The sequence below is a fragment of the Lepisosteus platostomus genome, chromosome 15, assembly GCF_059453375.1.
Source record: "Lepisosteus platostomus isolate fLepPlt1 chromosome 15, fLepPlt1.hap1, whole genome shotgun sequence".
Classification (NCBI taxonomy): Eukaryota; Metazoa; Chordata; class Actinopteri; order Semionotiformes; family Lepisosteidae; genus Lepisosteus; species Lepisosteus platostomus.
The window spans coordinates 1-25,000 of record NC_142625.1 but is presented as its reverse complement, the minus strand read 5'-3'; the positions used below and the strand labels follow the sequence as shown (position 1 = coordinate 25,000).

The window sequence follows — 25,000 nt, the reverse complement described above, 5'->3', positions numbered from 1 at the left end:
ACCCAGGGGTCGCTTCGGATCTGTTGCAGGAAGGGCTCCAAGTATAATACATAAAGTAAAGGGGACAGGGGGCACCCCTGCCTCACACCACAACTCACCACAAACCCTGTCCCCAACCTTCCATTAACACTGACCTTGCTGACAACCTTGTTGTATAGTATCTTAACCCATCGAATAAAACTCTCGCTGATTCCTAATCTTTTAAGAACCTCCCACAGGAAGGGGTGATGGACCCTGTCGAAAGCTTTACTTTGGTCCAAATTAACTAGCATAAGCTCGAGGCCCCTCTCCTCTACCCATTCGATGGCATCTCGTACAAGCTGAAGATTCCAAAACAGCTTCCTACCTTCGACGCTACACGTCTGTTCTCTACAGACTAAATTGGGCATCACCTTCCTCAGCCGCCTGCTTAGCACCCTAGCCAAGATCTTATAATCGGTGCAGAGCAGTTGGATCGGCCTCCAGTTTTCCAAATCTTCCTTAGGGCCTTTTTTGTAAACCAGAGTTAAGATTCCCTTTTTCATAGTCCCTGCAAGTTCTCCTGACATCAGGATCTCCTTAAAAACCTCCAGAAGCATAGGCTGCAAGGTAGCCCAAAACACTGAATAAAAATCAATAGGCAGACCATCTATACCCGGAGCAGTGCCCTTCCGCAACCCCGACATTGCTTCCTTTAGCTCCTCACCTGACACGTCGCCATCTAAATCATCGGCGCTCACGATCTTCTTACCTATCCCTGACAGTAGTTCTTCCCACACGCCAGTGTTCACCGATTTTTCCACAAACAGCTCTTGATAAAAATTCGACGCACAACTCACCATACCCAATGGGTCAAAAGTAACAGTCCCATCTTTCTGTTTTAAACCTTCGATCAATGTCCGTGCTTGCCTAGCTCGCACCGAACTAAAGAAAAGAGCCGAGCACTTCTCGTTATTTTCTATTAGGTTACCTTTAATCCTAAAAAGAAAATCCCTAGCTCTTGTTGTCCACCATTCTTTCATTTTATGTCTAAGCTCTGCAGCCTTCTGTGCATCAAATGCCTTACCTTGATTAAATGCTTCATACAGATTCTGCAGTTCACATTGCAGCTGGTCTATTTCTTCCTTTTCCTGCTTTTTCCTGACACGGCAAAATCTAATAGATGCCCTACGCACTGCCCTCTTACACGCCTCCCACCAGTTTACTGCAGATGTAAATTTCCATCTACTGTTATCGAAAGTCTCCAATACCGTCGTTATCTGACTTCGATACTCGACCTCCGACAATACCTTGATGTTTAATCTCCAGAAGCCTGATCTAGGCCCGGAGTTGTCAGAGGTCATATAGACAGACAGCAGCATGTGATCAGAAAACCACACTGGAGTTACCTGTCCAGCCCGTGATGACCCTCGCATGGTGGTGAAGATATAATCCAGTCTTCTAAAACTGTCCCTGCCGTTGCTCCAGGTGTAGTTTTTAGAGGTCGGGCCAGGAATGCCAAAGCCATCCTGCAACTTAAAGTTTGCTACCAGCTCCCTCAAGACACGTGCCCCTGCCCTATTTGTGTCGCCGATATCTATATTAAAATCTCCGCCCATAATCACCGTTCTATTTGTGTAAAGGAGTGGCTCGATTGACTTAACAAAATCCGCCTGTAGGCGTCTTTCCGCCGGCCCATATACCGCAATCAGGCGTACCTTTAAGCCATCCCACACCCCATCAACAACCAATAACCGCCCCGGAACAACCGAAAGGACATCATTACACACAAAATTCGACAAACCACACAAAATCCCCACCCCTGAAGAGTGCACGCCCCCAATACTCCACCAAGACTGTCCTATTTGCCACTCTTTCTTAAAAGCTCTAATGTCCCCCTGCGATCCTAAATGGACCTCCTGGAGAAAACAAAAGCCGAACCGGCGCCTTCCGAGATCATCGAAGACGCCCGCCCGCTTCACAGGGCTCCTCAATCCCCTGACATTAACCGTACAAATTAAACAATTCATGGCGGGTCGTGGAGAGCTTGTACTTCCACCTCACCTGCCCGGCTAACCACTGGATACCCTGATTCCCCAGATGCCGGATCACTCTCCTCCTCCCCGGAGTTCTGCGAGCTCTCCTCTCCCGAGGAAGACATCTCACACTCTGGATCCTCGGATTCCTGTGAGTGACCGGATTTCTCCGTCTCCGCCTTGCCTCCTGGTTCTGCTTCGCTCCCCTCACTACTTACGTTTGGGTCACCTTGCCCAGGCGGGATGGGTTCTTCGCTGACCACCACCTCCTCCATTTCTGCAGGGGTGGCCATAGCAGCAATAGGATCACCACTTTCCGCCTCTAGGCTTTCCTCTGGGCCCTTCTTTTGCACTCTAACTCTTCCTGAGGCCTTCTTACATGGTCTCCTAACCACCCCCCCCTCACCACCCTCTCTTTCTACTGCTAATACCGGGGTTTTGTCTGATCTTAAAACCATCTCCTCACTACCCTTCTCCTCTACTCCATCAGAGTCACTGCCTGGAGTCTCTATAGGCAGTGCCTGAAACCGATTTTGAGTGCTAATTCGGGCCCGGCGCAAATCAGGACCCTTTGACCTTCTCTCTCCCTTCCTTTTAGCAGACCTGCTCAAGACTGGAGACCAGCTAGGAGACTCTGGCCTCTCCTCAGGGACCATATCTGCCCAAGATCTGGATTTTACAGGCTCCGAAACCTCTCCACCCGCCTTCTCAACATTTTGCCCCCGACCTCCCTTGCCTCCCTCCTCAGGTTTCCCCTGAGACCCCCGGAAGATTACTGGTCCGCCCGATGGGCCCGGTAAGTCCAGCCTCGGGTCCTCAACGGGAACCTTCACAATGTCCGCAAAACTTTTTCGTTTCCTGGGACATGAACGATACATATGTCCAGCAGACCCACACAAATCGCAGGTCATGACTTGTTCACAGTTTTTAGCCTCGTGACCTGCCATACCACACCTCCTGCAGAGTCCCCCCGGACAGTTCGCTGCAATATGTCCCAACTGCAAACACTTTTTACAGGTCAGTGGCTGGCCAGGGTAGAATAGGTAACCCCTGTTTGAACCAATTCTAAAGAAGGCAGGAGGGTGTAAGACTCCCTCGTCCCCCGATGGCTTCGGTCTGAGCCTGACCATATACCTCCTCTTCCCGGTCCAGACTCCCACCCGATCTATCACTTTAACTCCTGCCCCCTGAATGTCTACAAATCTTGATAGAAACATCGCAACGTCTCTCTCTGGTAGCAGTGTATTAAACACATGTACGGTGAGAGTCCGCAGTTCCCTTGCAAAGAGCGGTTCTATCAGAAAATTCTTCAGTGGAACATAGTCTTTGCCAAATTGGGCCTTACGCCACACGGCCTCACACAGCTTATCCGACTCCATGGTTAAATCAAATATTCCCTTGTTCACAAAGTCCTGCAAACTGGTAATGTCCTTCACCTGAACTCCCAGAGCGCGAAACAATACATCCTGTTCGAACTTGTCCCTGTTCTTCCAATTCTCCTTTTCTTCCTTGGTCTTCACCACGAAGCGCACTGTGCGCCGCATCTGCCCCTCTCGGGACAGAGGGTGCCCAACCGCCGAGTCGCGGGTCCACTCACCCGCCGCCGCCGTCTCTGCTGCCGCCGCCATCCGGAAGCCCCACTTCGCCCTCTGGGCTCAACCCAGAGCGACTACCCGTGGTAGCTTGTGGACCCTCGGCCTCCTTCCTCCTCCGGTAAGGTTCTCCTCCGTCTCCCGGCTGGCTCTCCTTCTCCTTCCTCGCCGTCACCGCCGTCACCGCCGTCGTCTTCTTCCCCGCCGTCGTCTTCTCTTCCCCTGACTTAGTCCTCTAGCCGCGGGCATGCCACGTGCTATCAGATCTAAGCCAAAAGGCCGAGAAGCGATGCCCACAAAGGCGCGGACCGACGCGCGGGCGTTCCGCTGGCGCACAGTGGCGCAGGCCGACTCCTCTGGAGCCCGGGACCCGCGCAGCCGCCGGCCTCCCTGCAGCCAGAGGCCTGCCGCGGGACTCTGCTCCCCCTCTCTCTTGCCTGCCCGCCTGCCTTCCTGCCAGTCCCGGGCGGGGGCCCTGCTCTTTGATCTTCTGTCAACGGCCCGACAACGACCGCAGCCGCAGGGGGCGCCAGCCGCCCGGCCTCCTTAGCTTAGGCCCCTCCCACCGGCAGCAGCTGCGCCCAACCGGCTGCAAGCGAAAGCCGAGCGCCAGCACCTGCGGGCAGAGGCAAGGGGCAGCTCTCTCTCGGGAGGGAGGGACGGGGACGCGCGCGCGCGCGCACACACGCCTGCCTGCCTGCCTGCCGAAAAAAAAGAAAGAAAAGGTGGATATACTAAGTTTTTGGGAGGGAAAACGCCCAGCTGTCGAAAGGGGCCCGCCTGCAGGGACGGGGACGGACACACACACAAGCAAGCAAGCAAGCAAGCAAGCAAGCAAGCCACGCCTGCCTCCCTGGGAAAAGGCTGAAAAACCTAAGTTTTTTGGAGGGAAAACGCACGGGAGCCGAAAAGGGGGCCGGCCTGCTTGCCCAGAGAGTCGAGACGCGGGAAAGCGCACAGAGGGAGCACGGGAACCGAGAGGGCGAGAGAGAGACAGAACACAGAGACACACAGATGGACGAGGGACGAGGGACGAGACCCGAGAAGAAGGAGCTCCAGTCCACTCCGCTTGCTTGCTCGCTCGCTCGCTCGCTCGCTCGCTCGCTAGCTAGCTAGCTAGCTAGCTACCTACCTACGTCTGTCTTTTCACCGCTGAGAGAAGGTGGTGCACCGCTCCCGGAGGCGCTGCAATACCGGGCCGATGCGTGGAGAGGACGGAGCAAGCTCCTGATCCAGCTCCCTGTTCCAAAAATCCGTTTAATATGTGGTCCCCCGATGGGGGACGTATCAGATATTAAACTGATAAGAACAGATACTACACTTGATCTTAGCCAAAAGGCCGAGAAGCGATGCCCACAAAGGCGCGGACCGACGCGCGGGCGTTCCGCTGGCGCACAGTGGCGCAGGCCGACTCCTCTGGAGCCCGGGACCCGCGCAGCCGCCGGCCTCCCTGCAGCCAGAGGCCTGCCGCGGGACTCTGCTCCCCCTCTCTCTTGCCTGCCCGCCTGCCTTCCTGCCAGTCCCGGGCGGGGGCCCTGCTCTTTGATCTTCTGTCAACGGCCCGACAACGACCGCAGCCGCAGGGGGCGCCAGCCGCCCGGCCTCCTTAGCTTAGGCCCCTCCCACCGGCAGCAGCTGCGCCCAACCGGCTGCAAGCGAAAGCCGAGCGCCAGCACCTGCGGGCAGAGGCAAGGGGCAGCTCTCTCTCGGGAGGGAGGGACGGGGACGCGCGCGCGCGCGCACACACGCCTGCCTGCCTGCCTGCCGAAAAAAAAGAAAGAAAAGGTGGATATACTAAGTTTTTGGGAGGGAAAACGCCCAGCTGTCGAAAGGGGCCCGCCTGCAGGGACGGGGACGGACACACACACAAGCAAGCAAGCAAGCAAGCAAGCAAGCAAGCCACGCCTGCCTCCCTGGGAAAAGGCTGAAAAACCTAAGTTTTTTGGAGGGAAAACGCACGGGAGCCGAAAAGGGGGCCGGCCTGCTTGCCCAGAGAGTCGAGACGCGGGAAAGCGCACAGAGGGAGCACGGGAACCGAGAGGGCGAGAGAGAGACAGAACACAGAGACACACAGATGGACGAGGGACGAGGGACGAGACCCGAGAAGAAGGAGCTCCAGTCCACTCCGCTTGCTTGCTCGCTCGCTCGCTCGCTCGCTCGCTAGCTAGCTAGCTAGCTAGCTACCTACCTACGTCTGTCTTTTCACCGCTGAGAGAAGGTGGTGCACCGCTCCCGGAGGCGCTGCAATACCGGGCCGATGCGTGGAGAGGACGGAGCAAGCTCCTGATCCAGCTCCCTGTTCCAAAAATCCGTTTAATATGTGGTCCCCCGATGGGGGACGTATCAGATATTAAACTGATAAGAACAGATACTACACTTGATCTTAGCCAAAAGGCCGAGAAGCGATGCCCACAAAGGCGCGGACCGACGCGCGGGCGTTCCGCTGGCGCACAGTGGCGCAGGCCGACTCCTCTGGAGCCCGGGACCCGCGCAGCCGCCGGCCTCCCTGCAGCCAGAGGCCTGCCGCGGGACTCTGCTCCCCCTCTCTCTTGCCTGCCCGCCTGCCTTCCTGCCAGTCCCGGGCGGGGGCCCTGCTCTTTGATCTTCTGTCAACGGCCCGACAACGACCGCAGCCGCAGGGGGCGCCAGCCGCCCGGCCTCCTTAGCTTAGGCCCCTCCCACCGGCAGCAGCTGCGCCCAACCGGCTGCAAGCGAAAGCCGAGCGCCAGCACCTGCGGGCAGAGGCAAGGGGCAGCTCTCTCTCGGGAGGGAGGGACGGGGACGCGCGCGCGCGCGCACACACGCCTGCCTGCCTGCCTGCCGAAAAAAAAGAAAGAAAAGGTGGATATACTAAGTTTTTGGGAGGGAAAACGCCCAGCTGTCGAAAGGGGCCCGCCTGCAGGGACGGGGACGGACACACACACAAGCAAGCAAGCAAGCAAGCAAGCAAGCAAGCCACGCCTGCCTCCCTGGGAAAAGGCTGAAAAACCTAAGTTTTTTGGAGGGAAAACGCACGGGAGCCGAAAAGGGGGCCGGCCTGCTTGCCCAGAGAGTCGAGACGCGGGAAAGCGCACAGAGGGAGCACGGGAACCGAGAGGGCGAGAGAGAGACAGAACACAGAGACACACAGATGGACGAGGGACGAGGGACGAGACCCGAGAAGAAGGAGCTCCAGTCCACTCCGCTTGCTTGCTCGCTCGCTCGCTCGCTCGCTCGCTCGCTAGCTAGCTAGCTAGCTAGCTACCTACCTACGTCTGTCTTTTCACCGCTGAGAGAAGGTGGTGCACCGCTCCCGGAGGCGCTGCAATACCGGGCCGATGCGTGGAGAGGACGGAGCAAGCTCCTGATCCAGCTCCCTGTTCCAAAAATCCGTTTAATATGTGGTCCCCCGATGGGGGACGTATCAGATATTAAACTGATAAGAACAGATACTACACTTGATCTTAGCCAAAAGGCCGAGAAGCGATGCCCACAAAGGCGCGGACCGACGCGCGGGCGTTCCGCTGGCGCACAGTGGCGCAGGCCGACTCCTCTGGAGCCCGGGACCCGCGCAGCCGCCGGCCTCCCTGCAGCCAGAGGCCTGCCGCGGGACTCTGCTCCCCCTCTCTCTTGCCTGCCCGCCTGCCTTCCTGCCAGTCCCGGGCGGGGGCCCTGCTCTTTGATCTTCTGTCAACGGCCCGACAACGACCGCAGCCGCAGGGGGCGCCAGCCGCCCGGCCTCCTTAGCTTAGGCCCCTCCCACCGGCAGCAGCTGCGCCCAACCGGCTGCAAGCGAAAGCCGAGCGCCAGCACCTGCGGGCAGAGGCAAGGGGCAGCTCTCTCTCGGGAGGGAGGGACGGGGACGCGCGCGCGCGCGCACACACGCCTGCCTGCCTGCCTGCCGAAAAAAAAGAAAGAAAAGGTGGATATACTAAGTTTTTGGGAGGGAAAACGCCCAGCTGTCGAAAGGGGCCCGCCTGCAGGGACGGGGACGGACACACACACAAGCAAGCAAGCAAGCAAGCAAGCAAGCAAGCCACGCCTGCCTCCCTGGGAAAAGGCTGAAAAACCTAAGTTTTTTGGAGGGAAAACGCACGGGAGCCGAAAAGGGGGCCGGCCTGCTTGCCCAGAGAGTCGAGACGCGGGAAAGCGCACAGAGGGAGCACGGGAACCGAGAGGGCGAGAGAGAGACAGAACACAGAGACACACAGATGGACGAGGGACGAGGGACGAGACCCGAGAAGAAGGAGCTCCAGTCCACTCCGCTTGCTTGCTCGCTCGCTCGCTCGCTCGCTCGCTCGCTAGCTAGCTAGCTAGCTAGCTACCTACCTACGTCTGTCTTTTCACCGCTGAGAGAAGGTGGTGCACCGCTCCCGGAGGCGCTGCAATACCGGGCCGATGCGTGGAGAGGACGGAGCAAGCTCCTGATCCAGCTCCCTGTTCCAAAAATCCGTTTAATATGTGGTCCCCCGATGGGGGACGTATCAGATATTAAACTGATAAGAACAGATACTACACTTGATCTTAGCCAAAAGGCCGAGAAGCGATGCCCACAAAGGCGCGGACCGACGCGCGGGCGTTCCGCTGGCGCACAGTGGCGCAGGCCGACTCCTCTGGAGCCCGGGACCCGCGCAGCCGCCGGCCTCCCTGCAGCCAGAGGCCTGCCGCGGGACTCTGCTCCCCCTCTCTCTTGCCTGCCCGCCTGCCTTCCTGCCAGTCCCGGGCGGGGGCCCTGCTCTTTGATCTTCTGTCAACGGCCCGACAACGACCGCAGCCGCAGGGGGCGCCAGCCGCCCGGCCTCCTTAGCTTAGGCCCCTCCCACCGGCAGCAGCTGCGCCCAACCGGCTGCAAGCGAAAGCCGAGCGCCAGCACCTGCGGGCAGAGGCAAGGGGCAGCTCTCTCTCGGGAGGGAGGGACGGGGACGCGCGCGCGCGCGCACACACGCCTGCCTGCCTGCCTGCCGAAAAAAAAGAAAGAAAAGGTGGATATACTAAGTTTTTGGGAGGGAAAACGCCCAGCTGTCGAAAGGGGCCCGCCTGCAGGGACGGGGACGGACACACACACAAGCAAGCAAGCAAGCAAGCAAGCAAGCAAGCCACGCCTGCCTCCCTGGGAAAAGGCTGAAAAACCTAAGTTTTTTGGAGGGAAAACGCACGGGAGCCGAAAAGGGGGCCGGCCTGCTTGCCCAGAGAGTCGAGACGCGGGAAAGCGCACAGAGGGAGCACGGGAACCGAGAGGGCGAGAGAGAGACAGAACACAGAGACACACAGATGGACGAGGGACGAGGGACGAGACCCGAGAAGAAGGAGCTCCAGTCCACTCCGCTTGCTTGCTCGCTCGCTCGCTCGCTCGCTCGCTCGCTAGCTAGCTAGCTAGCTAGCTACCTACCTACGTCTGTCTTTTCACCGCTGAGAGAAGGTGGTGCACCGCTCCCGGAGGCGCTGCAATACCGGGCCGATGCGTGGAGAGGACGGAGCAAGCTCCTGATCCAGCTCCCTGTTCCAAAAATCCGTTTAATATGTGGTCCCCCGATGGGGGACGTATCAGATATTAAACTGATAAGAACAGATACTACACTTGATCTTAGCCAAAAGGCCGAGAAGCGATGCCCACAAAGGCGCGGACCGACGCGCGGGCGTTCCGCTGGCGCACAGTGGCGCAGGCCGACTCCTCTGGAGCCCGGGACCCGCGCAGCCGCCGGCCTCCCTGCAGCCAGAGGCCTGCCGCGGGACTCTGCTCCCCCTCTCTCTTGCCTGCCCGCCTGCCTTCCTGCCAGTCCCGGGCGGGGGCCCTGCTCTTTGATCTTCTGTCAACGGCCCGACAACGACCGCAGCCGCAGGGGGCGCCAGCCGCCCGGCCTCCTTAGCTTAGGCCCCTCCCACCGGCAGCAGCTGCGCCCAACCGGCTGCAAGCGAAAGCCGAGCGCCAGCACCTGCGGGCAGAGGCAAGGGGCAGCTCTCTCTCGGGAGGGAGGGACGGGGACGCGCGCGCGCGCGCACACACGCCTGCCTGCCTGCCTGCCGAAAAAAAAGAAAGAAAAGGTGGATATACTAAGTTTTTGGGAGGGAAAACGCCCAGCTGTCGAAAGGGGCCCGCCTGCAGGGACGGGGACGGACACACACACAAGCAAGCAAGCAAGCAAGCAAGCAAGCAAGCCACGCCTGCCTCCCTGGGAAAAGGCTGAAAAACCTAAGTTTTTTGGAGGGAAAACGCACGGGAGCCGAAAAGGGGGCCGGCCTGCTTGCCCAGAGAGTCGAGACGCGGGAAAGCGCACAGAGGGAGCACGGGAACCGAGAGGGCGAGAGAGAGACAGAACACAGAGACACACAGATGGACGAGGGACGAGGGACGAGACCCGAGAAGAAGGAGCTCCAGTCCACTCCGCTTGCTTGCTCGCTCGCTCGCTCGCTCGCTCGCTCGCTAGCTAGCTAGCTAGCTAGCTACCTACCTACGTCTGTCTTTTCACCGCTGAGAGAAGGTGGTGCACCGCTCCCGGAGGCGCTGCAATACCGGGCCGATGCGTGGAGAGGACGGAGCAAGCTCCTGATCCAGCTCCCTGTTCCAAAAATCCGTTTAATATGTGGTCCCCCGATGGGGGACGTATCAGATATTAAACTGATAAGAACAGATACTACACTTGATCTTAGCCAAAAGGCCGAGAAGCGATGCCCACAAAGGCGCGGACCGACGCGCGGGCGTTCCGCTGGCGCACAGTGGCGCAGGCCGACTCCTCTGGAGCCCGGGACCCGCGCAGCCGCCGGCCTCCCTGCAGCCAGAGGCCTGCCGCGGGACTCTGCTCCCCCTCTCTCTTGCCTGCCCGCCTGCCTTCCTGCCAGTCCCGGGCGGGGGCCCTGCTCTTTGATCTTCTGTCAACGGCCCGACAACGACCGCAGCCGCAGGGGGCGCCAGCCGCCCGGCCTCCTTAGCTTAGGCCCCTCCCACCGGCAGCAGCTGCGCCCAACCGGCTGCAAGCGAAAGCCGAGCGCCAGCACCTGCGGGCAGAGGCAAGGGGCAGCTCTCTCTCGGGAGGGAGGGACGGGGACGCGCGCGCGCGCGCACACACGCCTGCCTGCCTGCCTGCCGAAAAAAAAGAAAGAAAAGGTGGATATACTAAGTTTTTGGGAGGGAAAACGCCCAGCTGTCGAAAGGGGCCCGCCTGCAGGGACGGGGACGGACACACACACAAGCAAGCAAGCAAGCAAGCAAGCAAGCAAGCCACGCCTGCCTCCCTGGGAAAAGGCTGAAAAACCTAAGTTTTTTGGAGGGAAAACGCACGGGAGCCGAAAAGGGGGCCGGCCTGCTTGCCCAGAGAGTCGAGACGCGGGAAAGCGCACAGAGGGAGCACGGGAACCGAGAGGGCGAGAGAGAGACAGAACACAGAGACACACAGATGGACGAGGGACGAGGGACGAGACCCGAGAAGAAGGAGCTCCAGTCCACTCCGCTTGCTTGCTCGCTCGCTCGCTCGCTCGCTCGCTCGCTAGCTAGCTAGCTAGCTAGCTACCTACCTACGTCTGTCTTTTCACCGCTGAGAGAAGGTGGTGCACCGCTCCCGGAGGCGCTGCAATACCGGGCCGATGCGTGGAGAGGACGGAGCAAGCTCCTGATCCAGCTCCCTGTTCCAAAAATCCGTTTAATATGTGGTCCCCCGATGGGGGACGTATCAGATATTAAACTGATAAGAACAGATACTACACTTGATCTTAGCCAAAAGGCCGAGAAGCGATGCCCACAAAGGCGCGGACCGACGCGCGGGCGTTCCGCTGGCGCACAGTGGCGCAGGCCGACTCCTCTGGAGCCCGGGACCCGCGCAGCCGCCGGCCTCCCTGCAGCCAGAGGCCTGCCGCGGGACTCTGCTCCCCCTCTCTCTTGCCTGCCCGCCTGCCTTCCTGCCAGTCCCGGGCGGGGGCCCTGCTCTTTGATCTTCTGTCAACGGCCCGACAACGACCGCAGCCGCAGGGGGCGCCAGCCGCCCGGCCTCCTTAGCTTAGGCCCCTCCCACCGGCAGCAGCTGCGCCCAACCGGCTGCAAGCGAAAGCCGAGCGCCAGCACCTGCGGGCAGAGGCAAGGGGCAGCTCTCTCTCGGGAGGGAGGGACGGGGACGCGCGCGCGCGCGCACACACGCCTGCCTGCCTGCCTGCCGAAAAAAAAGAAAGAAAAGGTGGATATACTAAGTTTTTGGGAGGGAAAACGCCCAGCTGTCGAAAGGGGCCCGCCTGCAGGGACGGGGACGGACACACACACAAGCAAGCAAGCAAGCAAGCAAGCAAGCAAGCCACGCCTGCCTCCCTGGGAAAAGGCTGAAAAACCTAAGTTTTTTGGAGGGAAAACGCACGGGAGCCGAAAAGGGGGCCGGCCTGCTTGCCCAGAGAGTCGAGACGCGGGAAAGCGCACAGAGGGAGCACGGGAACCGAGAGGGCGAGAGAGAGACAGAACACAGAGACACACAGATGGACGAGGGACGAGGGACGAGACCCGAGAAGAAGGAGCTCCAGTCCACTCCGCTTGCTTGCTCGCTCGCTCGCTCGCTCGCTCGCTCGCTAGCTAGCTAGCTAGCTAGCTACCTACCTACGTCTGTCTTTTCACCGCTGAGAGAAGGTGGTGCACCGCTCCCGGAGGCGCTGCAATACCGGGCCGATGCGTGGAGAGGACGGAGCAAGCTCCTGATCCAGCTCCCTGTTCCAAAAATCCGTTTAATATGTGGTCCCCCGATGGGGGACGTATCAGATATTAAACTGATAAGAACAGATACTACACTTGATCTTAGCCAAAAGGCCGAGAAGCGATGCCCACAAAGGCGCGGACCGACGCGCGGGCGTTCCGCTGGCGCACAGTGGCGCAGGCCGACTCCTCTGGAGCCCGGGACCCGCGCAGCCGCCGGCCTCCCTGCAGCCAGAGGCCTGCCGCGGGACTCTGCTCCCCCTCTCTCTTGCCTGCCCGCCTGCCTTCCTGCCAGTCCCGGGCGGGGGCCCTGCTCTTTGATCTTCTGTCAACGGCCCGACAACGACCGCAGCCGCAGGGGGCGCCAGCCGCCCGGCCTCCTTAGCTTAGGCCCCTCCCACCGGCAGCAGCTGCGCCCAACCGGCTGCAAGCGAAAGCCGAGCGCCAGCACCTGCGGGCAGAGGCAAGGGGCAGCTCTCTCTCGGGAGGGAGGGACGGGGACGCGCGCGCGCGCGCACACACGCCTGCCTGCCTGCCTGCCGAAAAAAAAGAAAGAAAAGGTGGATATACTAAGTTTTTGGGAGGGAAAACGCCCAGCTGTCGAAAGGGGCCCGCCTGCAGGGACGGGGACGGACACACACACAAGCAAGCAAGCAAGCAAGCAAGCAAGCAAGCCACGCCTGCCTCCCTGGGAAAAGGCTGAAAAACCTAAGTTTTTTGGAGGGAAAACGCACGGGAGCCGAAAAGGGGGCCGGCCTGCTTGCCCAGAGAGTCGAGACGCGGGAAAGCGCACAGAGGGAGCACGGGAACCGAGAGGGCGAGAGAGAGACAGAACACAGAGACACACAGATGGACGAGGGACGAGGGACGAGACCCGAGAAGAAGGAGCTCCAGTCCACTCCGCTTGCTTGCTCGCTCGCTCGCTCGCTCGCTCGCTCGCTCGCTAGCTAGCTAGCTAGCTACCTACCTACGTCTGTCTTTTCACCGCTGAGAGAAGGTGGTGCACCGCTCCCGGAGGCGCTGCAATACCGGGCCGATGCGTGGAGAGGACGGAGCAAGCTCCTGATCCAGCTCCCTGTTCCAAAAATCCGTTTAATATGTGGTCCCCCGATGGGGGACGTATCAGATATTAAACTGATAAGAACAGATACTACACTTGATCTTAGCCAAAAGGCCGAGAAGCGATGCCCACAAAGGCGCGGACCGACGCGCGGGCGTTCCGCTGGCGCACAGTGGCGCAGGCCGACTCCTCTGGAGCCCGGGACCCGCGCAGCCGCCGGCCTCCCTGCAGCCAGAGGCCTGCCGCGGGACTCTGCTCCCCCTCTCTCTTGCCTGCCCGCCTGCCTTCCTGCCAGTCCCGGGCGGGGGCCCTGCTCTTTGATCTTCTGTCAACGGCCCGACAACGACCGCAGCCGCAGGGGGCGCCAGCCGCCCGGCCTCCTTAGCTTAGGCCCCTCCCACCGGCAGCAGCTGCGCCCAACCGGCTGCAAGCGAAAGCCGAGCGCCAGCACCTGCGGGCAGAGGCAAGGGGCAGCTCTCTCTCGGGAGGGAGGGACGGGGACGCGCGCGCGCGCGCACACACGCCTGCCTGCCTGCCTGCCGAAAAAAAAGAAAGAAAAGGTGGATATACTAAGTTTTTGGGAGGGAAAACGCCCAGCTGTCGAAAGGGGCCCGCCTGCAGGGACGGGGACGGACACACACACAAGCAAGCAAGCAAGCAAGCAAGCAAGCAAGCCACGCCTGCCTCCCTGGGAAAAGGCTGAAAAACCTAAGTTTTTTGGAGGGAAAACGCACGGGAGCCGAAAAGGGGGCCGGCCTGCTTGCCCAGAGAGTCGAGACGCGGGAAAGCGCACAGAGGGAGCACGGGAACCGAGAGGGCGAGAGAGAGACAGAACACAGAGACACACAGATGGACGAGGGACGAGGGACGAGACCCGAGAAGAAGGAGCTCCAGTCCACTCCGCTTGCTTGCTCGCTCGCTCGCTCGCTCGCTCGCTCGCTAGCTAGCTAGCTAGCTAGCTACCTACCTACGTCTGTCTTTTCACCGCTGAGAGAAGGTGGTGCACCGCTCCCGGAGGCGCTGCAATACCGGGCCGATGCGTGGAGAGGACGGAGCAAGCTCCTGATCCAGCTCCCTGTTCCAAAAATCCGTTTAATATGTGGTCCCCCGATGGGGGACGTATCAGATATTAAACTGATAAGAACAGATACTACACTTGATCTTAGCCAAAAGGCCGAGAAGCGATGCCCACAAAGGCGCGGACCGACGCGCGGGCGTTCCGCTGGCGCACAGTGGCGCAGGCCGACTCCTCTGGAGCCCGGGACCCGCGCAGCCGCCGGCCTCCCTGCAGCCAGAGGCCTGCCGCGGGACTCTGCTCCCCCTCTCTCTTGCCTGCCCGCCTGCCTTCCTGCCAGTCCCGGGCGGGGGCCCTGCTCTTTGATCTTCTGTCAACGGCCCGACAACGACCGCAGCCGCAGGGGGCGCCAGCCGCCCGGCCTCCTTAGCTTAGGCCCCTCCCACCGGCAGCAGCTGCGCCCAACCGGCTGCAAGCGAAAGCCGAGCGCCAGCACCTGCGGGCAGAGGCAAGGGGCAGCTCTCTCTCGGGAGGGAGGGACGGGGACGCGCGCGCGCGCGCACACACGCCTGCCTGCCTGCCTGCCGAAAAAAAAGAAAGAAAAGGTGGATATACTAAGTTTTTGGGAGGGAAAACGCCCAGCTGTCGAAAGGGGCCCGCCTGCAGGGACGGGGACGGACACACACACAAGCAAGCAAGCAAGCAAGCAAGCAAGCAAGCCACGCCTGCCTCCCTGGGAAAAGGCTGAAAAACCTAAGTTTTTTGGAGGGAAAACGCACGGGAGCCGAAAAGGGGGCCGGCCTGCTTGCCCAGAGAGTCGAGACGCGGGAAAGCGCACAGAGGGAGCACGGGAACCGAGAGGGCGAGAGAGAGACAGAACACAGAGACACACAGATGGACGAGGGACGAGGGACGAGACCCGAGAAGAAGGAGCTCCAGTCCACTCCGCTTGCTTGCTCGCTCGCTCGCTCGCTCGCTCGCTCGCTCGCTAGCTAGCTAGCTAGCTACCTACCTACGTCTGTCTTTTCACCGCTGAGAGAAGGTGGTGCACCGCTCCCGGAGGCGCTGCAATACCGGGCCGATGCGTGGAGAGGACGGAGCAAGCTCCTGATCCAGCTCCCTGTTCCAAAAATCCGTTTAATATGTGGTCCCCCGATGGGGGACGTATCAGATATTAAACTGATAAGAACAGATACTACACTTGATCTTAGCCAAAAGGCCGAGAAGCGATGCCCACAAAGGCGCGGACCGACGCGCGGGCGTTCCGCTGGCGCACAGTGGCGCAGGCCGACTCCTCTGGAGCCCGGGACCCGCGCAGCCGCCGGCCTCCCTGCAGCCAGAGGCCTGCCGCGGGACTCTGCTCCCCCTCTCTCTTGCCTGCCCGCCTGCCTTCCTGCCAGTCCCGGGCGGGGGCCCTGCTCTTTGATCTTCTGTCAACGGCCCGACAACGACCGCAGCCGCAGGGGGCGCCAGCCGCCCGGCCTCCTTAGCTTAGGCCCCTCCCACCGGCAGCAGCTGCGCCCAACCGGCTGCAAGCGAAAGCCGAGCGCCAGCACCTGCGGGCAGAGGCAAGGGGCAGCTCTCTCTCGGGAGGGAGGGACGGGGACGCGCGCGCGCGCGCACACACGCCTGCCTGCCTGCCTGCCGAAAAAAAAGAAAGAAAAGGTGGATATACTAAGTTTTTGGGAGGGAAAACGCCCAGCTGTCGAAAGGGGCCCGCCTGCAGGGACGGGGACGGACACACACACAAGCAAGCAAGCAAGCAAGCAAGCAAGCAAGCCACGCCTGCCTCCCTGGGAAAAGGCTGAAAAACCTAAGTTTTTTGGAGGGAAAACGCACGGGAGCCGAAAAGGGGGCCGGCCTGCTTGCCCAGAGAGTCGAGACGCGGGAAAGCGCACAGAGGGAGCACGGGAACCGAGAGGGCGAGAGAGAGACAGAACACAGAGACACACAGATGGACGAGGGACGAGGGACGAGACCCGAGAAGAAGGAGCTCCAGTCCACTCCGCTTGCTTGCTCGCTCGCTCGCTCGCTCGCTCGCTCGCTAGCTAGCTAGCTAGCTAGCTACCTACCTACGTCTGTCTTTTCACCGCTGAGAGAAGGTGGTGCACCGCTCCCGGAGGCGCTGCAATACCGGGCCGATGCGTGGAGAGGACGGAGCAAGCTCCTGATCCAGCTCCCTGTTCCAAAAATCCGTTTAATATGTGGTCCCCCGATGGGGGACGTATCAGATATTAAACTGATAAGAACAGATACTACACTTGATCTTAGCCAAAAGGCCGAGAAGCGATGCCCACAAAGGCGCGGACCGACGCGCGGGCGTTCCGCTGGCGCACAGTGGCGCAGGCCGACTCCTCTGGAGCCCGGGACCCGCGCAGCCGCCGGCCTCCCTGCAGCCAGAGGCCTGCCGCGGGACTCTGCTCCCCCTCTCTCTTGCCTGCCCGCCTGCCTTCCTGCCAGTCCCGGGCGGGGGCCCTGCTCTTTGATCTTCTGTCAACGGCCCGACAACGACCGCAGCCGCAGGGGGCGCCAGCCGCCCGGCCTCCTTAGCTTAGGCCCCTCCCACCGGCAGCAGCTGCGCCCAACCGGCTGCAAGCGAAAGCCGAGCGCCAGCACCTGCGGGCAGAGGCAAGGGGCAGCTCTCTCTCGGGAGGGAGGGACGGGGACGCGCGCGCGCGCGCACACACGCCTGCCTGCCTGCCTGCCGAAAAAAAAGAAAGAAAAGGTGGATATACTAAGTTTTTGGGAGGGAAAACGCCCAGCTGTCGAAAGGGGCCCGCCTGCAGGGACGGGGACGGACACACACACAAGCAAGCAAGCAAGCAAGCAAGCAAGCAAGCCACGCCTGCCTCCCTGGGAAAAGGCTGAAAAACCTAAGTTTTTTGGAGGGAAAACGCACGGGAGCCGAAAAGGGGGCCGGCCTGCTTGCCCAGAGAGTCGAGACGCGGGAAAGCGCACAGAGGGAGCACGGGAACCGAGAGGGCGAGAGAGAGACAGAACACAGAGACACACAGATGGACGAGGGACGAGGGACGAGACCCGAGAAGAAGGAGCTCCAGTCCACTCCGCTTGCTTGCTCGCTCGCTCGCTCGCTCGCTCGCTCGCTAGCTAGCTAGCTAGCTAGCTACCTACCTACGTCTGTCTTTTCACCGCTGAGAGAAGGTGGTGCACCGCTCCCGGAGGCGCTGCAATACCGGGCCGATGCGTGGAGAGGACGGAGCAAGCTCCTGATCCAGCTCCCTGTTCCAAAAATCCGTTTAATATGTGGTCCCCCGATGGGGGACGTATCAGATATTAAACTGATAAGAACAGATACTACACTTGATCTTAGCCAAAAGGCCGAGAAGCGATGCCCACAAAGGCGCGGACCGACGCGCGGGCGTTCCGCTGGCGCACAGTGGCGCAGGCCGACTCCTCTGGAGCCCGGGACCCGCGCAGCCGCCGGCCTCCCTGCAGCCAGAGGCCTGCCGCGGGACTCTGCTCCCCCTCTCTCTTGCCTGCCCGCCTGCCTTCCTGCCAGTCCCGGGCGGGGGCCCTGCTCTTTGATCTTCTGTCAACGGCCCGACAACGACCGCAGCCGCAGGGGGCGCCAGCCGCCCGGCCTCCTTAGCTTAGGCCCCTCCCACCGGCAGCAGCTGCGCCCAACCGGCTGCAAGCGAAAGCCGAGCGCCAGCACCTGCGGGCAGAGGCAAGGGGCAGCTCTCTCTCGGGAGGGAGGGACGGGGACGCGCGCGCGCGCGCACACACGCCTGCCTGCCTGCCTGCCGAAAAAAAAGAAAGAAAAGGTGGATATACTAAGTTTTTGGGAGGGAAAACGCCCAGCTGTCGAAAGGGGCCCGCCTGCAGGGACGGGGACGGACACACACACAAGCAAGCAAGCAAGCAAGCAAGCAAGCAAGCCACGCCTGCCTCCCTGGGAAAAGGCTGAAAAACCTAAGTTTTTTGGAGGGAAAACGCACGGGAGCCGAAAAGGGGGCCGGCCTGCTTGCCCAGAGAGTCGAGACGCGGGAAAGCGCACAGAGGGAGCACGGGAACCGAGAGGGCGAGAGAGAGACAGAACACAGAGACACACAGATGGACGAGGGACGAGGGACGAGACCCGAGAAGAAGGAGCTCCAGTCCACTCCGCTTGCTTGCTCGCTCGCTCGCTCGCTCGCTCGCTCGCTAGCTAGCTAGCTAGCTAGCTACCTACCTACGTCTGTCTTTTCACCGCTGAGAGAAGGTGGTGCACCGCTCCCGGAGGCGCTGCAATACCGGGCCGATGCGTGGAGAGGACGGAGCAAGCTCCTGATCCAGCTCCCTGTTCCAAAAATCCGTTTAATATGTGGTCCCCCGATGGGGGACGTATCAGATATTAAACTGATAAGAACAGATACTACACTTGATCTTAGCCAAAAGGCCGAGAAGCGATGCCCACAAAGGCGCGGACCGACGCGCGGGCGTTCCGCTGGCGCACAGTGGCGCAGGCCGACTCCTCTGGAGCCCGGGACCCGCGCAGCCGCCGGCCTCCCTGCAGCCAGAGGCCTGCCGCGGGACTCTGCTCCCCCTCTCTCTTGCCTGCCCGCCTGCCTTCCTGCCAGTCCCGGGCGGGGGCCCTGCTCTTTGATCTTCTGTCAACGGCCCGACAACGACCGCAGCCGCAGGGGGCGCCAGCCGCCCGGCCTCCTTAGCTTAGGCCCCTCCCACCGGCAGCAGCTGCGCCCAACCGGCTGCAAGCGAAAGCCGAGCGCCAGCACCTGCGGGCAGAGGCAAGGGGCAGCTCTCTCTCGGGAGGGAGGGACGGGGACGCGCGCGCGCGCGCACACACGCCTGCCTGCCTGCCTGCCGAAAAAAAAGAAAGAAAAGGTGGATATACTAAGTTTTTGGGAGGGAAAACGCCCAGCTGTCGAAAGGGGCCCGCCTGCAGGGACGGGGACGGACACACACACAAGCAAGCAAGCAAGCAAGCAAGCAAGCAAGCCACGCCTGCCTCCCTGGGAAAAGGCTGAAAAACCTAAGTTTTTTGGAGGGAAAACGCACGGGAGCCGAAAAGGGGGCCGGCCTGCTTGCCCAGAGAGTCGAGACGCGGGAAAGCGCACAGAGGGAGCACGGGAACCGAGAGGGCGAGAGAGAGACAGAACACAGAGACACACAGATGGACGAGGGACGAGGGACGAGACCCGAGAAGAAGGAGCTCCAGTCCACTCCGCTTGCTTGCTCGCTCGCTCGCTCGCTCGCTCGCTCGCTCGCTAGCTAGCTAGCTAGCTACCTACCTACGTCTGTCTTTTCACCGCTGAGAGAAGGTGGTGCACCGCTCCCGGAGGCGCTGCAATACCGGGCCGATGCGTGGAGAGGACGGAGCAAGCTCCTGATCCAGCTCCCTGTTCCAAAAATCCGTTTAATATGTGGTCCCCCGATGGGGGACGTATCAGATATTAAACTGATAAGAACAGATACTACACTTGATCTTAGCCAAAAGGCCGAGAAGCGATGCCCACAAAGGCGCGGACCGACGCGCGGGCGTTCCGCTGGCGCACAGTGGCGCAGGCCGACTCCTCTGGAGCCCGGGACCCGCGCAGCCGCCGGCCTCCCTGCAGCCAGAGGCCTGCCGCGGGACTCTGCTCCCCCTCTCTCTTGCCTGCCCGCCTGCCTTCCTGCCAGTCCCGGGCGGGGGCCCTGCTCTTTGATCTTCTGTCAACGGCCCGACAACGACCGCAGCCGCAGGGGGCGCCAGCCGCCCGGCCTCCTTAGCTTAGGCCCCTCCCACCGGCAGCAGCTGCGCCCAACCGGCTGCAAGCGAAAGCCGAGCGCCAGCACCTGCGGGCAGAGGCAAGGGGCAGCTCTCTCTCGGGAGGGAGGGACGGGGACGCGCGCGCGCGCGCACACACGCCTGCCTGCCTGCCTGCCGAAAAAAAAGAAAGAAAAGGTGGATATACTAAGTTTTTGGGAGGGAAAACGCCCAGCTGTCGAAAGGGGCCCGCCTGCAGGGACGGGGACGGACACACACACAAGCAAGCAAGCAAGCAAGCAAGCAAGCAAGCCACGCCTGCCTCCCTGGGAAAAGGCTGAAAAACCTAAGTTTTTTGGAGGGAAAACGCACGGGAGCCGAAAAGGGGGCCGGCCTGCTTGCCCAGAGAGTCGAGACGCGGGAAAGCGCACAGAGGGAGCACGGGAACCGAGAGGGCGAGAGAGAGACAGAACACAGAGACACACAGATGGACGAGGGACGAGGGACGAGACCCGAGAAGAAGGAGCTCCAGTCCACTCCGCTTGCTTGCTCGCTCGCTCGCTCGCTCGCTCGCTCGCTAGCTAGCTAGCTAGCTAGCTACCTACCTACGTCTGTCTTTTCACCGCTGAGAGAAGGTGGTGCACCGCTCCCGGAGGCGCTGCAATACCGGGCCGATGCGTGGAGAGGACGGAGCAAGCTCCTGATCCAGCTCCCTGTTCCAAAAATCCGTTTAATATGTGGTCCCCCGATGGGGGACGTATCAGATATTAAACTGATAAGAACAGATACTACACTTGATCTTAGCCAAAAGGCCGAGAAGCGATGCCCACAAAGGCGCGGACCGACGCGCGGGCGTTCCGCTGGCGCACAGTGGCGCAGGCCGACTCCTCTGGAGCCCGGGACCCGCGCAGCCGCCGGCCTCCCTGCAGCCAGAGGCCTGCCGCGGGACTCTGCTCCCCCTCTCTCTTGCCTGCCCGCCTGCCTTCCTGCCAGTCCCGGGCGGGGGCCCTGCTCTTTGATCTTCTGTCAACGGCCCGACAACGACCGCAGCCGCAGGGGGCGCCAGCCGCCCGGCCTCCTTAGCTTAGGCCCCTCCCACCGGCAGCAGCTGCGCCCAACCGGCTGCAAGCGAAAGCCGAGCGCCAGCACCTGCGGGCAGAGGCAAGGGGCAGCTCTCTCTCGGGAGGGAGGGACGGGGACGCGCGCGCGCGCGCACACACGCCTGCCTGCCTGCCTGCCGAAAAAAAAGAAAGAAAAGGTGGATATACTAAGTTTTTGGGAGGGAAAACGCCCAGCTGTCGAAAGGGGCCCGCCTGCAGGGACGGGGACGGACACACACACAAGCAAGCAAGCAAGCAAGCAAGCAAGCAAGCCACGCCTGCCTCCCTGGGAAAAGGCTGAAAAACCTAAGTTTTTTGGAGGGAAAACGCACGGGAGCCGAAAGGGGGCCGGCCTGCTTGCCCAGAGAGTCGAGACGCGGGAAAGCGCACAGAGGGAGCACGGGAACCGAGAGGGCGAGAGAGAGACAGAACACAGAGACACACAGATGGACGAGGGACGAGGGACGAGACCCGAGAAGAAGGAGCTCCAGTCCACTCCGCTTGCTTGCTCGCTCGCTCGCTCGCTCGCTCGCTCGCTAGCTAGCTAGCTAGCTAGCTACCTACCTACGTCTGTCTTTCACCGCTGAGAGAAGGTGGTGCACCGCTCCCGGAGGCGCTGCAATACCGGGCCGATGCGTGGAGAGGACGGAGCAAGCTCCTGATCCAGCTCCCTGTTCCAAAAATCCGTTTAATATGTGGTCCCCCGATGGGGGACGTATCAGATATTAAAACTGATAAGAACAGATACTACACTTGATCTTAGCCAAAAGGCCGAGAAGCGATGCCCACAAAGGCGCGGACCGACGCGCGGGCGTTCCGCTGGCGCACAGTGGCGCAGGCCGACTCCTCTGGAGCCCGGGACCCGCGCAGCCGCCGGCCTCCCTGCAGCCAGAGGCCTGCCGCGGGACTCTGCTCCCCCTCTCTCTTGCCTGCCCGCCTGCCTTCCTGCCAGTCCCGGGCGGGGGCCCTGCTCTTTGATCTTCTGTCAACGGCCCGACAACGACCGCAGCCGCAGGGGCGCCAGCCGCCCGGCCTCCTTAGCTTAGGCCCCTCCCACCGGCAGCAGCTGCGCCCAACCGGCTGCAAGCGAAAGCCGAGCGCCAGCACCTGCGGGCAGAGGCAAGGGGCAGCTCTCTCTCGGGAGGGAGGGACGGGGACGCGCGCGCGCGCGCACACACGCCTGCCTGCCTGCCTGCCGAAAAAAAAGAAAGAAAAGGTGGATATACTAAGTTTTTGGGAGGGAAAACGCCCAGCTGTCGAAAGGGGCCCGCCTGCAGGGACGGGGACGGACACACACACAAGCAAGCAAGCAAGCAAGCAAGCAAGCAAGCCACGCCTGCCTCCCTGGGAAAAGGCTGAAAAACCTAAGTTTTTTGGAGGGAAAACGCACGGGAGCCGAAAAGGGGGCCGGCCTGCTTGCCCAGAGAGTCGAGACGCGGGAAAGCGCACAGAGGAGCACGGGAACCGAGAGGGCGAGAGAGAGACAGAACACAGAGACACACAGATGGACGAGGGACGAGGGACGAGACCCGAGAAGAAGGAGCTCCAGTCCACTCCGCTTGCTTGCTCGCTCGCTCGCTCGCTCGCTCGCTCGCTAGCTAGCTAGCTAGCTAGCTACCTACCTACGTCTGTCTTTTCACCGCTGAGAGAAGGTGGTGCACCGCTCCCGGAGGCGCTGCAATACCGGGCCGATGCGTGGAGAGGACGGAGCAAGCTCCTGATCCAGCTCCCTGTTCCAAAAATCCGTTTAATATGTGGTCCCCCGATGGGGACGTATCAGATATTAAACTGATAAGAACAGATACTACACTTGATCTTAGCCAAAAGGCCGAGAAGCGATGCCCACAAAGGCGCGGACCGACGCGCGGGCGTTCCGCTGGCGCACAGTGGCGCAGGCCGACTCCTCTGGAGCCCGGGACCCGCGCAGCCGCCGGCCTCCCTGCAGCCAGAGGCCTGCCGCGGGACTCTGCTCCCCCTCTCTCTTGCCTGCCCGCCTGCCTTCCTGCCAGTCCCGGGCGGGGGCCCTGCTCTTTGATCTTCTGTCAACGGCCCGACAACGACCGCAGCCGCAGGGGGCGCCAGCCGCCCGGCCTCCTTAGCTTAGGCCCCTCCCACCGGCAGCAGCTGCGCCCAACCGGCTGCAAGCGAAAGCCGAGCGCCAGCACCTGCGGGCAGAGGCAAGGGGCAGCTCTCTCTCGGGAGGGAGGGACGGGGACGCGCGCGCGCGCGCACACACGCCTGCCTGCCTGCCTGCCGAAAAAAAAGAAAGAAAAGGTGGATATACTAAGTTTTTGGGAGGGAAAACGCCCAGCTGTCGAAAGGGGCCCGCCTGCAGGGACGGGGACGGACACACACACAAGCAAGCAAGCAAGCAAGCAAGCAAGCAAGCCACGCCTGCCTCCCTGGGAAAAGGCTGAAAAACCTAAGTTTTTTGGAGGGAAAACGCACGGGAGCCGAAAAGGGGGCCGGCCTGCTTGCCCAGAGAGTCGAGACGCGGGAAAGCGCACAGAGGGAGCACGGGAACCGAGAGGGCGAGAGAGAGACAGAACACAGAGACACACAGATGGACGAGGGACGAGGGACGAGACCCGAGAAGAAGGAGCTCCAGTCCACTCCGCTTGCTTGCTCGCTCGCTCGCTCGCTCGCTCGCTCGCTCGCTAGCTAGCTAGCTAGCTACCTACCTACGTCTGTCTTTTCACCGCTGAGAGAAGGTGGTGCACCGCTCCCGGAGGCGCTGCAATACCGGGCCGATGCGTGGAGAGGACGGAGCAAGCTCCTGATCCAGCTCCCTGTTCCAAAAATCCGTTTAATATGTGGTCCCCCGATGGGGGACGTATCAGATATTAAACTGATAAGAACAGATACTACACTTGATCTTAGCCAAAAGGCCGAGAAGCGATGCCCACAAAGGCGCGGACCGACGCGCGGGCGTTCCGCTGGCGCACAGTGGCGCAGGCCGACTCCTCTGGAGCCCGGGACCCGCGCAGCCGCCGGCCTCCCTGCAGCCAGAGGCCTGCCGCGGGACTCTGCTCCCCCTCTCTCTTGCCTGCCCGCCTGCCTTCCTGCCAGTCCCGGGCGGGGGCCCTGCTCTTTGATCTTCTGTCAACGGCCCGACAACGACCGCAGCCGCAGGGGGCGCCAGCCGCCCGGCCTCCTTAGCTTAGGCCCCTCCCACCGGCAGCAGCTGCGCCCAACCGGCTGCAAGCGAAAGCCGAGCGCCAGCACCTGCGGGCAGAGGCAAGGGGCAGCTCTCTCTCGGGAGGGAGGGACGGGGACGCGCGCGCGCGCGCACACACGCCTGCCTGCCTGCCTGCCGAAAAAAAAGAAAGAAAAGGTGGATATACTAAGTTTTTGGGAGGGAAAACGCCCAGCTGTCGAAAGGGGCCCGCCTGCAGGGACGGGGACGGACACACACACAAGCAAGCAAGCAAGCAAGCAAGCAAGCAAGCCACGCCTGCCTCCCTGGGAAAAGGCTGAAAAACCTAAGTTTTTTGGAGGGAAAACGCACGGGAGCCGAAAAGGGGGCCGGCCTGCTTGCCCAGAGAGTCGAGACGCGGGAAAGCGCACAGAGGGAGCACGGGAACCGAGAGGGCGAGAGAGAGACAGAACACAGAGACACACAGATGGACGAGGGACGAGGGACGAGACCCGAGAAGAAGGAGCTCCAGTCCACTCCGCTTGCTTGCTCGCTCGCTCGCTCGCTCGCTCGCTCGCTCGCTAGCTAGCTAGCTAGCTACCTACCTACGTCTGTCTTTTCACCGCTGAGAGAAGGTGGTGCACCGCTCCCGGAGGCGCTGCAATACCGGGCCGATGCGTGGAGAGGACGGAGCAAGCTCCTGATCCAGCTCCCTGTTCCAAAAATCCGTTTAATATGTGGTCCCCCGATGGGGG

General features: G+C 61.4%; 19 non-coding genes and 1 pseudogene across 19 annotated transcripts; all 20 read right to left on the bottom strand.

The window, feature by feature from the left end:
* Nucleotides 1-4,746: 4,746 nt before the first annotated feature.
* On the bottom strand, nucleotides 4,747-4,937 carry LOC148647151 (U2 spliceosomal RNA). The gene has a single exon (XR_015927203.1). It is a non-coding gene; the product is annotated as a U2 spliceosomal RNA (small nuclear RNA).
* Nucleotides 4,938-5,802: 865 nt separating this feature from the next.
* On the bottom strand, nucleotides 5,803-5,993 carry LOC148647150 (U2 spliceosomal RNA). The gene has a single exon (XR_015927202.1). It is a non-coding gene; the product is annotated as a U2 spliceosomal RNA (small nuclear RNA).
* An 869-nt stretch (nucleotides 5,994-6,862) lies between these two features.
* LOC148647149 (U2 spliceosomal RNA) lies at nucleotides 6,863-7,053 on the bottom strand. The gene has a single exon (XR_015927201.1). It is a non-coding gene; the product is annotated as a U2 spliceosomal RNA (small nuclear RNA).
* An 869-nt stretch (nucleotides 7,054-7,922) lies between these two features.
* On the bottom strand, nucleotides 7,923-8,113 carry LOC148647148 (U2 spliceosomal RNA). Its single transcript, XR_015927200.1, has one exon. It is a non-coding gene; the product is annotated as a U2 spliceosomal RNA (small nuclear RNA).
* An 869-nt stretch (nucleotides 8,114-8,982) lies between these two features.
* On the bottom strand, nucleotides 8,983-9,173 carry LOC148647147 (U2 spliceosomal RNA). The gene has a single exon (XR_015927199.1). It is a non-coding gene; the product is annotated as a U2 spliceosomal RNA (small nuclear RNA).
* Nucleotides 9,174-10,042: 869 nt separating this feature from the next.
* LOC148647146 (U2 spliceosomal RNA) lies at nucleotides 10,043-10,233 on the bottom strand. Its single transcript, XR_015927198.1, has one exon. It is a non-coding gene; the product is annotated as a U2 spliceosomal RNA (small nuclear RNA).
* An 869-nt stretch (nucleotides 10,234-11,102) lies between these two features.
* Nucleotides 11,103-11,293, bottom strand: LOC148647145 (U2 spliceosomal RNA). Its single transcript, XR_015927197.1, has one exon. It is a non-coding gene; the product is annotated as a U2 spliceosomal RNA (small nuclear RNA).
* An 869-nt stretch (nucleotides 11,294-12,162) lies between these two features.
* LOC148647144 (U2 spliceosomal RNA) lies at nucleotides 12,163-12,353 on the bottom strand. Its single transcript, XR_015927196.1, has one exon. It is a non-coding gene; the product is annotated as a U2 spliceosomal RNA (small nuclear RNA).
* Nucleotides 12,354-13,222: 869 nt separating this feature from the next.
* LOC148647143 (U2 spliceosomal RNA) lies at nucleotides 13,223-13,413 on the bottom strand. Its single transcript, XR_015927195.1, has one exon. It is a non-coding gene; the product is annotated as a U2 spliceosomal RNA (small nuclear RNA).
* Nucleotides 13,414-14,282: 869 nt separating this feature from the next.
* LOC148647142 (U2 spliceosomal RNA) lies at nucleotides 14,283-14,473 on the bottom strand. Its single transcript, XR_015927194.1, has one exon. It is a non-coding gene; the product is annotated as a U2 spliceosomal RNA (small nuclear RNA).
* Nucleotides 14,474-15,342: 869 nt separating this feature from the next.
* LOC148647141 (U2 spliceosomal RNA) lies at nucleotides 15,343-15,533 on the bottom strand. Its single transcript, XR_015927193.1, has one exon. It is a non-coding gene; the product is annotated as a U2 spliceosomal RNA (small nuclear RNA).
* Nucleotides 15,534-16,402: 869 nt separating this feature from the next.
* LOC148647140 (U2 spliceosomal RNA) lies at nucleotides 16,403-16,593 on the bottom strand. Its single transcript, XR_015927192.1, has one exon. It is a non-coding gene; the product is annotated as a U2 spliceosomal RNA (small nuclear RNA).
* An 869-nt stretch (nucleotides 16,594-17,462) lies between these two features.
* Nucleotides 17,463-17,653, bottom strand: LOC148647139 (U2 spliceosomal RNA). Its single transcript, XR_015927191.1, has one exon. It is a non-coding gene; the product is annotated as a U2 spliceosomal RNA (small nuclear RNA).
* Nucleotides 17,654-18,522: 869 nt separating this feature from the next.
* LOC148647138 (U2 spliceosomal RNA) lies at nucleotides 18,523-18,713 on the bottom strand. The gene has a single exon (XR_015927190.1). It is a non-coding gene; the product is annotated as a U2 spliceosomal RNA (small nuclear RNA).
* An 869-nt stretch (nucleotides 18,714-19,582) lies between these two features.
* On the bottom strand, nucleotides 19,583-19,773 carry LOC148647137 (U2 spliceosomal RNA). The gene has a single exon (XR_015927189.1). It is a non-coding gene; the product is annotated as a U2 spliceosomal RNA (small nuclear RNA).
* An 869-nt stretch (nucleotides 19,774-20,642) lies between these two features.
* LOC148647136 (U2 spliceosomal RNA) lies at nucleotides 20,643-20,833 on the bottom strand. The gene has a single exon (XR_015927188.1). It is a non-coding gene; the product is annotated as a U2 spliceosomal RNA (small nuclear RNA).
* Nucleotides 20,834-21,700: 867 nt separating this feature from the next.
* Nucleotides 21,701-21,892, bottom strand: LOC148647135 (U2 spliceosomal RNA). Its single transcript, XR_015927501.1, has one exon. It is a non-coding gene; the product is annotated as a U2 spliceosomal RNA (small nuclear RNA).
* Nucleotides 21,893-22,759: 867 nt separating this feature from the next.
* LOC148647134 (U2 spliceosomal RNA) lies at nucleotides 22,760-22,949 on the bottom strand. The gene has a single exon (XR_015927502.1). It is a non-coding gene; the product is annotated as a U2 spliceosomal RNA (small nuclear RNA).
* Nucleotides 22,950-23,818: 869 nt separating this feature from the next.
* Nucleotides 23,819-24,009, bottom strand: LOC148647133 (U2 spliceosomal RNA). The gene has a single exon (XR_015927187.1). It is a non-coding gene; the product is annotated as a U2 spliceosomal RNA (small nuclear RNA).
* Nucleotides 24,010-24,878: 869 nt separating this feature from the next.
* On the bottom strand, nucleotides 24,879-25,000 carry LOC148647132 (U2 spliceosomal RNA; annotated as a pseudogene; the record flags this gene model as incomplete).